The sequence below is a fragment of the Leptosomus discolor genome, chromosome 2, assembly GCF_034619465.1.
Source record: "Leptosomus discolor isolate bLepDis1 chromosome 2, bLepDis1.hap2, whole genome shotgun sequence".
NCBI classification, from domain to species: domain Eukaryota; kingdom Metazoa; phylum Chordata; class Aves; order Leptosomiformes; family Leptosomidae; genus Leptosomus; species Leptosomus discolor.
The window spans coordinates 27,820,142-27,834,337 of NC_141392.1; the positions used below are offsets into that span (position 1 = coordinate 27,820,142).

Sequence of the window (14,196 nt, forward strand, 5' to 3'; positions counted from 1 at the left end):
GGGAAAGACTAGCGCACCCTCCTCCCTGTCGGGTACGTATTAGCGCCACTCCTCTCCTCCCCGCACTATCCACTAGCAAGCGTGCCCTGGCCTGACTACACTCAGCGCCCAGCAGAAGCCTGCGGCCCCCGGGCGGGCTCTCCTCTCCTCTCCGCGCCTTGCCCTCAGCCCAAGAGCAAGGCCGCCCGCCGCCAGGCGCGCAGGAGACGGGGCGCGTTTCCCTCCTCTCGCTGGTGACGGCGGGGCAAGGGGGGTGGGCGCGGGGCTCCGGCCTCGCAAGGCCCCTAGTAGAGGAAGGGAGGGGGGGACGGGACACTTCTACCTTCCTCGGGGCACTGGCTGCCCCAGCTGCGACTCGGCGGGGCCCTGGCTCCCTCTCCCACGTCGCTGGCTGCCCAGGCCCGGGCCCGTGCGGCTGAGTCTCTCGCTACTCCTGTTGCTGCCGCCCTCCCCTAGGCCTGGCCGGCACTTAGTTCTCCCCCATTCCCACCCCCCCCCGGGCTTAGCGCTAAACTTTGCCCCCTCAGCTTGCGCCGGCAGTTCCCCCTGCGGACTCCCCTACAAGCAGGTCACACGCACGGCGGCGGAGGCAGCGGTGGTAGCAGGGACTGAGCGCGGCGCGTCTCCCCCTCCTAATGCCACAGACTCGGAACCGGCTCAAACCGGTTCAGACTGGGAGATTCCATCTCGGTTTAGTTTTCAGCCCATGGCGCCGCGGAGCGTTTGGAAACCTCAGGCCTCCGCCCAGCCGCCGCTCCCATTGGTCCCGAGCGAAGCCGCCGCGCAAACGGCCTCCATGCTTATTGGGTGGAGCGCTTGTCGATCCGTTGCGTGCCTCGGAGGGGCGGAGGAAGAGAGCGTCCGCGGAGGGGGGGATAAGATAGAGGGGATCCGCCCCCTCTCCAGCAGCGTTTTGCGCGCAGAGGAGGGGGACGGGAGGCGGGCCGCTGCTGGCTGACAGGCTGAGCCGAGCTGTCACTCAAAGGCAGAGCCGCCTTCAGTTCGCAAACCGCGGGCGCAGGTGCTGCCGCATTCTGGTTGGTCGGCAGCTCGGCGTGACGCGTGTGTCTGAGCGCGGTTTTTAGGGCCGCTGAGGGGGAAGACAGCGCGGGCGGGGGAGGGGCGGCGGCAGCCGCTCTCAGGCAGGCGGCGACCGTTGGGAGCTCTGGCTGGTGCCTGAGGGGGAATGGGGCGGGGGGCCTGTCCTTGAGGAGCGGGGGCCGAGGCGCCCTTCGGGCGGCGTCCCTTCACCGCCGAGGTGCCATCCCCGTGGGACCGCAGCGATTTGACTGGGGGGGGAGTCGCCTGGCGGGTGGGGCCCTGTTTGAGGGGGTGGGGTGGGGCTGTGTGGTGATGGTGGGCCTTAGTTCACCGGTCTCTGGAGGGAAGGCGGTCAGGGAGGTGGGTGGTAAGCTCAGAGATGGAGCTCCTCGGTCTCCTGAGGCCGAGGGGTGGTTAAATGCTCAGCTGTAAAGAGCGGGCTGTGAGGCCAGGAGGGGTAAGAGTAAGAGGTGGGTGCTGTCTTACCCCTTACCCAGGCGGTCCTATGCCCTGCCCCGAGGCCTATGCAGGCTGGAAGGGTGGTGCGTGTGTTCATGGAGTATACAGCTTGCTGCAGCAGCTGTGTTCCTCAGTCTCCCACCGCTGCTTTCCAAGGTGTGGTTCAGGCAAGGTTGGTTTGCCTACAGATAAGAGAGATCTTGAACCCTGTGAGGAATGCTCGTCCACCTGATGTGAACAGGGGTGATCTCGGGGCAGAGACTGGCTTTTCAGTGGTGGTGCAAACCCAACAGGCTATGGTTGCATGTCTCATTGCTACCTGGAGGAGCAGAAGAATGTGCTTACCAACTTTCATATGGAAAAACTCTTATGAAGTACACAGTACCAGTATATTTCTTCAAAACCTTATCTCGTTGTTTGAAAAAAAAAATAGCTATAGGAAACTTAGAAAAAGTATTGATTTCTATGAGGAATATAATATTATGAAGTGCTTGAATGTCCTTCTAGGAACAGGCTTTGCAGTTTTCGTCACCTAGCCTGAAGCAAAACATTCCCTTTGATTATGGTTTTGGGACAGAAATACACTGTCAGTGAAACATATTATAGAACTGATACTTTTGACTTGTTGAATGCCATGTCCCCTTGGTGGTATCCAAAGGAAACATTCCATAGCACTGTGAGGTGGTGTTCACCTGTGCTGTAGCCAGGTGTGTGGGAGGGAAGCTTATGCTTAAGCCTTTTTGCACAGTTTAAAGAAAAAAATAAAAGTGCTTTCTTGTGTATGTTCAGCTTGAGACTTCACAAAGAAGTCTGTCCTTTCAGAAATGCTGGTTTGCTCACAAAGCCAGTCTTTTTATGTTGTCCTAATCTCTTTTCTGAACTAAAAAAAAATCCTAGGCATGCGGTTGTCTTTGAGAAACTGGGCAAAACTTCTGATTTTGCTCTGGTGGATTTTTTGGGGGTGGGTTGTTTGGGGGTTTTTTTGTTTTCAAAATGGAAGCACGGCAAAGTTCTGGAAGTACTAATGGCCTTCTGGAAAAGTTTTAAATTGTCCTTAGCAGTCCTGTAGACTATTCCAGAGTATTCAGTGGGATATGTAGAGGTTAATTTTTGGTATTGCTATTGTTTGCCAGACTACTTTCTTACACTGTAAACTATAGCAACCTGTAAAATAAAATGGCACTCAGAAATTAATAGACTAGCTTAACAAAAACAAGACCTTTGATTCCTGATTGTTGAGTTTAAAATAGAAGTTACAAAGATGCGTTGGAAAATTGAGAGAGAAAGTAAGATCTGTGCTTCTACATCAACATGTACAATTTCTTTATCATTTGTGGTTTTAAGTAGTCTGCCCTGGTAAGTGTCCGAGCTCCTGGCATGTGAAATATAAGCCTCTCAACTACCATTTGTTTTTCATCTAAAGGCTCTAAGAAGCTTTTGGTTGAACCTGCCTAGTATAAGTTCTCCATGGCTTTGTTAAAAATCTGTAGCAGAACTGAATAGAGTGAGTATAGAAGGAAATACTCTGCCATAGTGTGCTTGGGATAAGAAGGGACAGGGTGAGACACTTGTGAGACACCGTTTTGGAGGGAGAAAAAAATAATCTGGAAAAGGGCTTTGAGATCTTTCTATAAGCTATGAGTGACAACATAAGTTACTTAATAACATTAGAGTAATTCGTTGTTCAAGCTGCCTGAATTTTCCTTATTTTCTTTTTCAGTTTTTTTATTATCCTTTAAGGCGGTGGGTTTTTTGTTGGCAAAAGCATTTCAGTATTTGTTTTCTTAAGTTGTGGAGTAATTGCAGCACCATCTTAATAAAGCTTTTTCTTGATTTTTTCTACATGAATGTTGAAGTTTGTTATGTTACTGGAACAATTTATTTTCTACAACTTATGTAATTTTTGTTGTGTCATAGATAATAGCTATGCATATAATATTTTGAGTTCTTGCTGGCATTATCTTAAAACTTACCTTTAAATAAAACTTCATGTTTCTTTAAAAATCAATTAGATTCTACAAAAGAGTTTAAAGTGTTGATAGGTTTACCTGGGAGCTAAGACATTCAACCAAGATCCATCAGCAGGTTTGTATATGTTAATGCTGGGAGCTTGCTCCATTATGTTAAATGAGCTAAACTACTAGCTCCACAGTACTGTGTGGGATTACGACATTGCGAAGTATATGCAGTAGTTCAGAACTGAACTGAAGAATGATACCCTCTCAGAAGGTTATTTTTCCCCAGTGCATTTGTTTCTTTAGCTAAGGCTGCTGTTGAGATCATAGTCTCAACATGGATCATTTTACATAATTAATACTAGATATTGAGTAGTGATGTGATGTGTTTCCTGTTTGAACAGTCACTTCGTCACTGGTAGAGAATCACCAAGGAGAAAGTCTGTCAAAATTAAATCAATAAATTAAAGTTTAGCCTAGAAACACCAGGCTCCTTTTATGTAGGAAAATTAGCCTCAGTGTAGTTGCCTTCCCTAATACTGATACTGCAGGACATGGGGCACGATCATACAAAAATCTCAGCTGATAAAGACCACTGCTAAATTGCTGTTGGTGTGAAGTTTGTATCCTAGCAGAAAGGAACTCGACAGTCAAGGACTGTGCTGTTGCTGCTAGGGTATGAAAAGGAAACTTATATATCATTGAAGTCTTTCTGTTAGCTTTCCACCTTCATGAATAGTGTGTGTTGGGCTGTGAAACTACTGTATTGTGCTCAAAAACTGTAATTTTTCCCTCTGATGTTTTTAACCCATTTCTTCGTGAAATGGAACACTTTAAGGTTAACCTTCTGTACTAATCACCAAAAGATTTCTAGTAGTCTATAAGTCATAACATGCTTCAATAAATAAACTATAATTACACATGCTTACCCTGTTCTCACAACTAAGGTTCTCGACTGCCTTACAAGTTCTGAAAGTGCTGTGGGGATTCCAATTCCTCAGTCTTCGTTTTGTGAGGTTGTGTTATATATATATACACATATATAAGAACATATAATTTTGGGATGTCTAGGGAAAGAATGCTTGGATCCACATACACGCTTCTGTTTCAGGCAGAAACTGAGGAGATGGAAGACCATGTGATACCAAATTAAGTCCTGTGTGATGCATTGTGGAGAAATGGCCATGCCACCAGGATAGTCACAGGTCAGCTGGAGAGATGAGGGACAGGAAGAGGTGTGATTGAAAGCTGTATATCATCTGAGCTTGCCTTTGTTCAAGAAGGTGTTTGTAGAAGCTCAGTGACCCACATCTATATGATGTCTCTGTAGTTTGTAAGTTCACAAACTGTGAATTACTCTGATCTTTATAAAGGTAAACTGTAACTTTGAGACTTTTTTTCTTGCAAGTAACAGTTGTCTTAAAGCAGTCACAGTAGAGGGCTGCTTGTTTGTTGGGGTTTTTTTTATGTACTTAATTCATAAGTCAAATCTGGGAAAATTTTTGCAGCATTTAAGGATTTGAAGAGCTGGAATGTGAACACTTTTTTTATCATGTGTAAGAGTAATTGCATCCTGTAACATCTGTCACAATGGTAACAAAGCGCTTTGTTTAACTCGCCTTGTTTATCTTGCTCTGGTGTGGGTTGGGCTGTGTAAGAATCAACAAATCTGTAGTTTTTGCAGTGTGATTTATAATTGAAGATAGCATTGCAGCTGATGGGATTGAATTTGAAAGTGATTCACACAGAACAGATAGACATAGCAAGCTGTTGACGGGTTAAAACCAGGGCTGTAACTCTAGCACTTAGAATAAACAGTGTCTCTATGTGTGTTTTGATGTTCTAGCTAGCCCTGGTGTTCAAAACAAACAGATGTAAGAGACCAAAAAGTCAGATTATTTAACTCCTTCAGCTTGTGCTGAAGGTTCACTTCTGTTTATTTTCTTATTTTGGGTTTTTGTGTGTGTGTGTGTGTGCTGGAAAAAAGAGTTCAGATCCTTTAAATTGGTTTATTAAACTGAATGTTAACTATTTCTGTTTAAGACAGAACAGTAGATGCAGATTTTCATGTTTTCATCAGGTGTCAGTAATGCCCTGGAATGAAATGTGTGTTTAATAAATTGCAATAGTAACAAACGCAACAGGACTTAGTTTTACAAGTTTGTTAGCTAAATCCCATGCTTGAGCAGGGGGATAGTTCCTAGCTCTTCAGTAGTATGAAGCAGTATCACTGGCTCTGCTTATTTCAAATAACATACTTTAGTCTTTTTTAGAAATGGCCCTCCTGTCTTTATGCAAGCTGTGGCTGAACATGCTTTAGTATGAGAAAATAGAATGCTTGTCTCATCTCTTTTCCATGAGGAGCTAGGTAAAGGCTGGTTCAGAAACTGAGGGCAGTTATGTAAAAAGCAGCTATTTTAACAGTATAAGTATATCTGGATCTCAACTTTTCAGACACACATACTATCAGCAGTTGTTGTAAGCTTATGCTTGCTGTTTTGCTACCACTGTTGCCTGTCTGTTGGCTCCTTTATTAGATGTTCAGTCTGGTATTTAGGCCTTGCTGAAATCAATAGGAAAATTTGCTTGGGTTTCAGGTCAGCAGTGTGCTCTAGTAGTGATAAAAGCTAACTGCATACTAGGCTGTTATCAACAGGAGCATATCCAGTAGATCAAGTGAAGTGATTATTCCTCTCTATTTGGCACTTGTTAGCAGCATCTGGAACACTATGCCTGGTTTTTGGTCCATCAGTACAAGAAAGATGCTGAAAACTATGTGAGTCAAGCAGAGGCCAGCTACTGAGATGGAGGACAGACTGAGGGAGCTGGGCTTCTTCAGCATGGAAAAAGAGGTCAATGAGGGGAAACCTACTAGCAGGCCCCAGTACCTAAGTTGAGCTTAAAAGAAAGAGTGAGTATTGTTGAGAGCATGGTAGGACAAGAGACAACAGGCATAAATTGAAGTACTCTCTCCAACTGGAGATGAGGAGGCTGTTTTTCACTGTGAAGATAATTAAGCACAACAGTCATGAGCATCTTGGTCTGAATTTGGTGTTGATCCTACCTTGAGTAGGAGGTTGGATGTCCTAAGGTCCCTTCCAACCTAAGTGGTTTGAAAAAACTTGGAAGTTATGTATTAGTGTATATAGTTCTTCACTAGTATTTTTGTATGTGAAAATATTGCTTGCTTCTGGTCTCTTTGAACACAGTTTAGTTCCTGATGTGGTCCAATTATTTTCTTTGTTTGACATGCGTCACTAGTTTTTATTTTAATAAATTAAGTCAGGAATGTTTTGTGGCTTATGAAATACATGCTGAAATGATTAGTTGTCTTGTACCCTATTACTACATATTATAGCATGGAGCCGTATTGGGGAAGTGTTTACAGATCTAATATACTGATCTTTCACATTATTCAAACCTTTGTTACTTTACTGTGTCTGAAATTTGGGCACTCTGAGATGATTTTTTTTTTCAAGTGTGCATGAACATATGCCAGTGTTGCTGATACTACTCGCTAGGCAGAGGAAGAAATACGTAATGTAGAATGAAGTTGGAAATTAGTAAGAATATTTAGCTTTAGTTTTCCTTTGTAAGGAAAACTGAAGTGTGTGGAAATAATCCCGTGTAATATCATACAGCCACCCCTTTAGAGACTTCAAGGAGCTATTTTCTACCTTTTTCTGAGGAAACCGTAGCTTTCTGTGAAAACCACAAAGAACCCAAGGGGGGAGTGGAAAGTGTATGGGGAGAATTAAGTAAATAAGCTTTTGTAGTCTGTTCTTCACGAGGGCCCTACAATTTGTGGTAGTTAATGTATTTTGAATGCTTGTCCAATCCCTGCACATACTGTCCATGAGTGATGGGATGGGCCACTGTAGTCTGAGATTTTGACAACATAAAGATTATGTGGATGGGCAAGTAGTGCTTCCTAGCTTTCACCCTGAAGCTAGAAAGCTATGCAGCACTCTTCCTTCGTTTTATCTTTTATGCAAATATCTTTTTTACTATTGAAACCTTTTTAGCGTTTTGAACACCCTTCCTGTAAATTTTCTTTAGCAGTTTAGCAGAAGATCATCTTTAGCTATGGTAAATTTGGTCTTCTGAGGCTTTTCAGAAGCAGGACTATTTTCTTGGGTGGTGTGCACCTAGGAAAGCTGATGTTCTGAAAGCAGGAGGAGTCATACAAATAAGAGGAAAACACCAAATTAGTGTCGTAATTTCTTTACTGGGTGAAATAGAATTAGTAAACAGAAAGTCCAGGGAAGGGAGAAAAATATAGTTAAGGCAAAGGAAAAGAGAAGGCAGGTGCAGGTGTTGAGTGAGGCTGAAGTGAAAGGAATGAGGCATTCAGAGGAAATTGCCAGCTGTGAATTTCCAAGGATGATCTAGATGTTAATGTCATGAGTGTCATGGTAAACAGCTTCAGCCTCTACTTCATTCTTCAGTAAAGATCCTTCCCCCAAACGATTTGTTTGGTGGGGGTGTGTTATGACTGAAGAGTTGTTACTTTGCCATGCAGTGTCCATTGCAAAAGCTTTCTCCTGAAAGCAGGGAAAGATGCCTTGTAGTTCCCACTTTCTTATGCGGCTGTCCAACTTCGTTCTAGGATTACTGACATGATAGCACCAGGAAATATGTTTGGCTAATGAAAGGAATGCAGAGAACTTGTTCTGTCCTTATGCTCTTACTTCATGTCGTTCTAGAAATGGCAGAACTAATCCTGCCTAAGCATCCCTCTTCTCGTTGAGCATCTGCTGTTGGTTTTAGTTGTTCAATATTTTTCTTTTGGGAGAGCTTCTAACGTGTGTATTTCATTCTTCAATGACTTTTGTTTGACTCTGCTTTTACTGTCTAAGTTTGGCCAAACTAATTTTGCGTTTAGTTTATTCTTGTATGTAGGAAAGTAACTCGTCTGTTTTGATGAATGTCCCAGATCAATGATTTCAGAAAGGCTGTAATAAGAATATTAATGGCATTTGCAAGCGATCTTACGTTAGATGTTACAACACAGAGTAGTTAGAAATAATACAACGTAATCTAAAAATCTTGGAAACAGGAAATTGAATGTAACTGAGTGGAGAGGGGAAAATGTAAACTGACGTGTCCCTGGAAAAAATGACAAGTTTGGTACAAGGGAAAACTTGAACAATAGTAATAGCTGAGGGAGAAAGTGGAGAGCAAATTAGATGCCTTTGCTCAGAGACAGGGCAAAGGAAAGGACAATATAATTAGGGAGTATCTGTGGGCATTGTTTTGAATAGCAGCAGGGTAGTGGCTGCCTTAAAGTAATTTTCAGACTACTCGTATAATATTGTAGCTAAGGTATATCATTATCAGTATGTTGTAAACAGATGGGCATGATTTTGGAGGTAATCAGTAATTAACACTTAGGAAGAGAGTAAAGGTATGAAACATGTAAAAAATGGCTGAGGAAAAACCAGGTGGGGACATATTCATCAATAAACTTCCTAAAGCTATGAACTGTAAAAACTACCAATGAAAATTTTAAGATAATTAAAATAACTGTAAATAAGGATTAGTCATAAAACTTTAAAATGTAAAGTAACTTTTCACAGTATGTACAAATCCATAAGAAATCAATTCTAAGAAGGAACCAAACAAAACACTGGGAAAACCCACTATATGTTACAAGGGAGAAATTCTCTATCTACAGTCTCTTTAAGACATGCTCTTTGGGCTGTTTCGCTGATAATGGAATTCTTTTCCTAGCCAAATCTTGCTTGCCATATTCATGTGAATAGTGCTGATGCCCAAATGTGGTCAGAAGGCAAAGGGAGAGATAAGAAACTTTTCCGCTTCCCCCAGTCAAGTCCCTCAAGTAAATGAGTTTACAAAAATTACCTTTAAATCAGAACTCAGTATGTAAATACGTAAGTGAACACAGTGAGAGAGATATATAATGCAAAATGAATATTTATATATAGTAATACTAACTTAGGAGAAATAAATCTTTATCTGCATTGTCTAAGTTCTTCAAGAACTACTAAACTGTAATAAACCTTACCCAGATTTTAACAGATTAAGCTCTATGAATGATTCTTGTATCTGTAGATGTGAACCATGTTAGAAAACTGGTGTTAGGTCTGAGGTGTGTGTCGCAGAACAGAGTTGTTCTGCTAACACAGTGACTAGTGTAAAGCCATGTTAATAAAATCTTGCAAGAAGTTGAACCCAAAGTTGTCACCCTTCTGTTAAACCAGATCTGGTAAGCTTTGAAGTTCTAAAATTGGGAGTTTTTTAGTTTCTCTGCTTTTGGTACAATTTCTTAGCCTTGTTTTTTGGTCTAGTCTATTGCAAGTTTTAAAGCACCTTAAGGATTACAAAAAGGTAGTTAGTAAAGTTTGTGTTCTAAAATACGAATCAAACTGTAAAGGCGGTTTGGGAATCTGAGTTAAAATAGTCCATAGCATTGAGTGCTCTAAATATCATTGGCATAGACTATTGATTCTAGCCAATAAACTTTTCACGGTATTAAATCTAACAATTGCCTCTGGGCAATCCTTCTGTAACTGGGATTGTGGATCACGAATGTGAATGCAAGGATATTAATGTGGCTGTGGCAGTTGTCACTGTCATGATAATAGATTTTGTGGCTGCCAAATTCATAAACATATCAGCATCAGGATAAAATACAGGTTACACCTCAAAGTGAGACTGCTGTGTAACTTCGATTTATCTCAGTCTGGTCGTAACATTATAACTGAGCCTAAATTCTAAACCTCCACTGGGCAGTTCCACATGTTTTTAATGAGTTGTCTTTACCTTCCATACTGTCATACGTACAGCTTTTCTATCCTTATGTCAGGATGCTTTTCCAGTTCTGTACTGAATAGTTTGTGAAATTAAAATGTTTTCCCCAAGTGAAGACCACAGGACTATAATTCCAAAACAAGTTTCTTTAGCTTGCTCATTTTGGAAATCAGTAAACTTATTTTTTTACGTTGGAAGAAGAAAGGGATAGAAAGAGGAAAGGAGTAGACACTGAATCACTATTTAGGCTTTTCTTGGAGGGGTGATATTAAGAAAATAAATTGTAGGAAACTGCAGCTTTCAGTTTTAGGCAAATAACACTCTATGCTGAAGTAAAAGCTCTGAAGTTCTTCCGAAGTTTTTTGAAGATGAGCTTGTAGCTGCCTGAGTATATCTGCTGTAAATGATTAATGTGTAAGCGATCTTGGTCCAATTCATTAAGGCTCTTGATTTATTTTTTTTTTAGGTTTTCACAGTGAACGTCTTGATTTAGAGATAGTTTTTCTGTTGTAAGCTTTACTGTCTTTTCACTCGCCTGTCTTTTTCAGTCCACCATTAATTAATCTTCAGCCTTTGGCAAGCTATATTTTTTAAATGCTGTTTTTTTCTGTCATACCTGTGACTAAACTTAGTCTTTGATCATGCTCCTTTGTGTCTGGCCTTTTCCACTGTGAAAGGAAAATCAGGAATAAAAAAAAAAAAAGAGTATTTCTGTCCTTAGAATCCTTTTTCCCTTCTGAGAATCCTCTGGACAGCTTTAGTTTAAGGGAGCATCCCTGCCAGCTCTGTTTCTCTGTGTCAAGGTACCAATAAGCAATTTATTTTGCAGGCAGGATAGAATGAGGAACTTGTCATCCCAGTCTAAAAAGGACTGAAAGCAAAATCATCCTACCCCAAAGAAAATGGAAGTATTTTGGGTCTGAAACGATTGGAAATTTCCTGTTCTAGATGAATAGTAGGTTAGTGGGCATCAGTGCCCCAGTCACTGCACAATTATGTGGTGGACTAGACTCTTCCATTATCTGTGTTGATGTCTAATGACTCAGTACATCTCTACAAGAAGGAAAAGTTACAAACTTTCAAAAACTTTGGAAAGCAAAAGCTTGCCATTGGTTTAGGGTGATCTGTGGGGAAGGAGAGTTTGAGTCCTTCAAAGAATGAATTAAAGAGGAGACACTGTGTGAACTTTGTGCCATGTGTGGTTAACAGTACTGTAACAGAAGCTGCCACACATTCCTTTTGTGACAGAGGTCACCACACTTCCAGGGGGGATGTCAATGACAACTTCGATGTCAAAAGTTAACTTTGCTTCTCTTCTCCCTGTAAGAAAGCATTGTGTCAAAACAACTGCAGTTACTTCCCAAAATGTGAAACATGCAAAGAGGGTGCTAACGCGACCATGGTGATGGACAGGCCTTTTATAATTGCATCTTTCCTTATAGGACTGCAGGAAAGATGGCTGGATGTGTTCTCTTACTGGGAATTAGATTTCAATAATTTGGGAAATGCAGGTCTTAAGAGCTGCCCGCACAGAGAAAATTGGTAATTAGAAGCGTGTGTTCTCCTGTAAGTGTTCCAGTGAACTGTCTGGATCAGAATGAAGGCTTAGGTTAACACAGTGTGACAGTGTTGTACAGATGCAACCCTGGTGTGCTTTTAACCATTTTTATCTCATGACACACTTAGTTGAAAAATTTGTCTATTCATAGCGTCTCTAGTTTAATTCTGTTTCCCCCTAGCAAGATTTTATATGAAGATTACTTTTTCTGACCAACATGTTTCACAAGTTATTTCTGAGAAGTGACTTTTTATAAAGTAAAAGTAAAATACTAGCATTAATGACTCCAGCTATAGGAAAGAAATATGGTATGATTTAGCTGAGTGTCACCTAACAGCAATTAGCCTTAAACCCAAATCTATCTAATACATCCTAGATTATAGATGGAAAAGGACTTTGTGTTCTGAATCTTAGTTTTAGTCCCATGTCAGCCATAGGACCTGCAAAACTGAAAAAAAAAAAAAATCTAGGACAATGTACGTGAAATAAAATAATTTTCTACCTTCCTGCAACCTTAAAAGTAGGAATCTTAAAGCAAAAGACTTGCCAGATTAAAAGTATGATTTTATGTGAAGTGTTTCAGCCAAACAAGCTTGTGGTTATGGCAGAATAATGAAGAACTTTAATACCGATTTTTTTGGTAAAGGTGTTTGATGAGTTTGATAAAATACTCCGTATAATCTATGGTTAAAAAATAAAGATGCCACCTCCTCTTACAGCAGAGATGTACATCCCAGGTTGATACTTCCCCTCATGAAAATAATTAGCATGTAATATTAATATTTAATATATTAGAGTCTTAAACCTAGAGGAGAGAAGAGCATTCTGCATGTGATACTCAATGGATTGCTCAAGGATGATCAATAATCCATTAACAGGAATCTCTGTTCCATTTAACACCACTTAAAAAGTGCCCTTTTTTTTTATCCTTTACAACTGTAAAACAGTACAGAGAAGTAGTCCAGAAGGTTGAATTGTGGAGGAGGTCAAAATAGCACCAAAAATAGTTTCATATAAAGGTACTTAGCAGAAACCACATTAAAGCAACCTTATTTTTAATACAAAAATGTAGCGTGTCATGTAAGCCTGCCTGTCTCTCCTGTCCAGTTGAGAGGCACAGTGAGGAATATTTCTTCTGTAAATAGTGTAGTATCGTGGCCATGAATACAACAAAATTTCTTTACAAATATTTATTACACCTAATTCCTTGGAGCAGTATGAAATGTATCCTGCCTGTAGGAGTACATAATGAGAAAGAATGAAAAAAGTACTTCAGAATTTTTAACTGTGAGTGACTAGCAGAAAATACCGCTTTGATGTGGCTCTCTTTAATCAGATATCTTGGTGAATCAGTGACAAATTTTATTTAGTGTTGGTTTGGGATGATCACTTTACTATCATGTGGAATAGTGATTTAAGGCCAAATTTTTACTTAACATGAGGAGTTCCAGTACTTCGTTAGGCACAGGAGGAACATAGGAAAAGGAAATCTTCATATAGATGTTGCTGTGTTTGGCACAATCTGAAATACATTTAATGGCTTTAGCTTTTCTAGACTGAGAAATCAACTTTGAAAGCAAACCAACAATAGAGGAATTCATGATATTTTTTTTAAAAAGCCACACATTGTCCTATCTTATTCAGACCAGAATTTTGCTAACAACCAAATTCTATGAGAGTCTGTTTTTCAAAGTTATGTAATAAAAATAATTGTCAAATCTATTATGATAGTCTAGACTACACACAAAAGGGGAACTCAAGGGAAATCACGGAGATTTTCTCATGGAGATAGATAATGGGAAGACTAAAATGTTTCATCTTTTTTTAAATAAGCATTATAATCTATAACCTTTCAGAATAGTTAAGTTGCTTGCTTGGAAAAAAAATACAGTAAATTGTTCTAGAAGAAAATGTGCTATTGTTAGCTCCACTCTGCTGGGTTAGTGATAAAAGCTTGTAAAAGCTCTGTGTTATTTCTTAAGTAGTCCAGAAGCAAAGCTTTTCTTCTCTTCAATATGTATGCTTGTCATATATAAGATACATTAATAGTTTGTCACATAAACACAAACCAAGCTATCTAGTTTAGCTGGAATAAAATTATTGTATTTTCTGAAGTCCTGAATGGAACAGATCTTCAAAGTGGGAAACAGAGACATCTCCTAGGCTGATGCTGTGTTGCCTGTAGTGAGGATCAGCTGTACAGGAGGGGCCTGGAGGAAGGATTTGTTTACGTCTTCCTCTGCCTTCTGACACCAGGTGGAATAAGGTGCAGGTAAGGCAAAGTCTGTAGAATCAGGTGAAAAATTTCTATTAAGAACTTTTCACTATGCAGTATGGCAGTAATTTATGAGCCAGAGACCATTGCAGATACAAACTAGGTCTCAAGGGCAACAGGAATTTGTTCATATA

At 40.7% G+C, this 14,196-nt stretch overlaps 1 protein-coding gene across 1 annotated transcript in view; it reads right to left on the reverse strand.

Moving 5' to 3' along the window:
- The window catches only part of XPO1 (exportin 1), a 39,840-nt gene extending 39,237 nt beyond the window's left edge, over window positions 1-603 (reverse strand). Inside the window, exon 1 of the mRNA XM_086482282.1 lies at window positions 580-603. The gene's annotated coding sequence lies outside the window, so the exon portion shown is untranslated. The remainder of the gene's footprint in view (window positions 1-579) is intronic.
- Window positions 604-14,196: the final 13,593 nt, after the last annotated feature.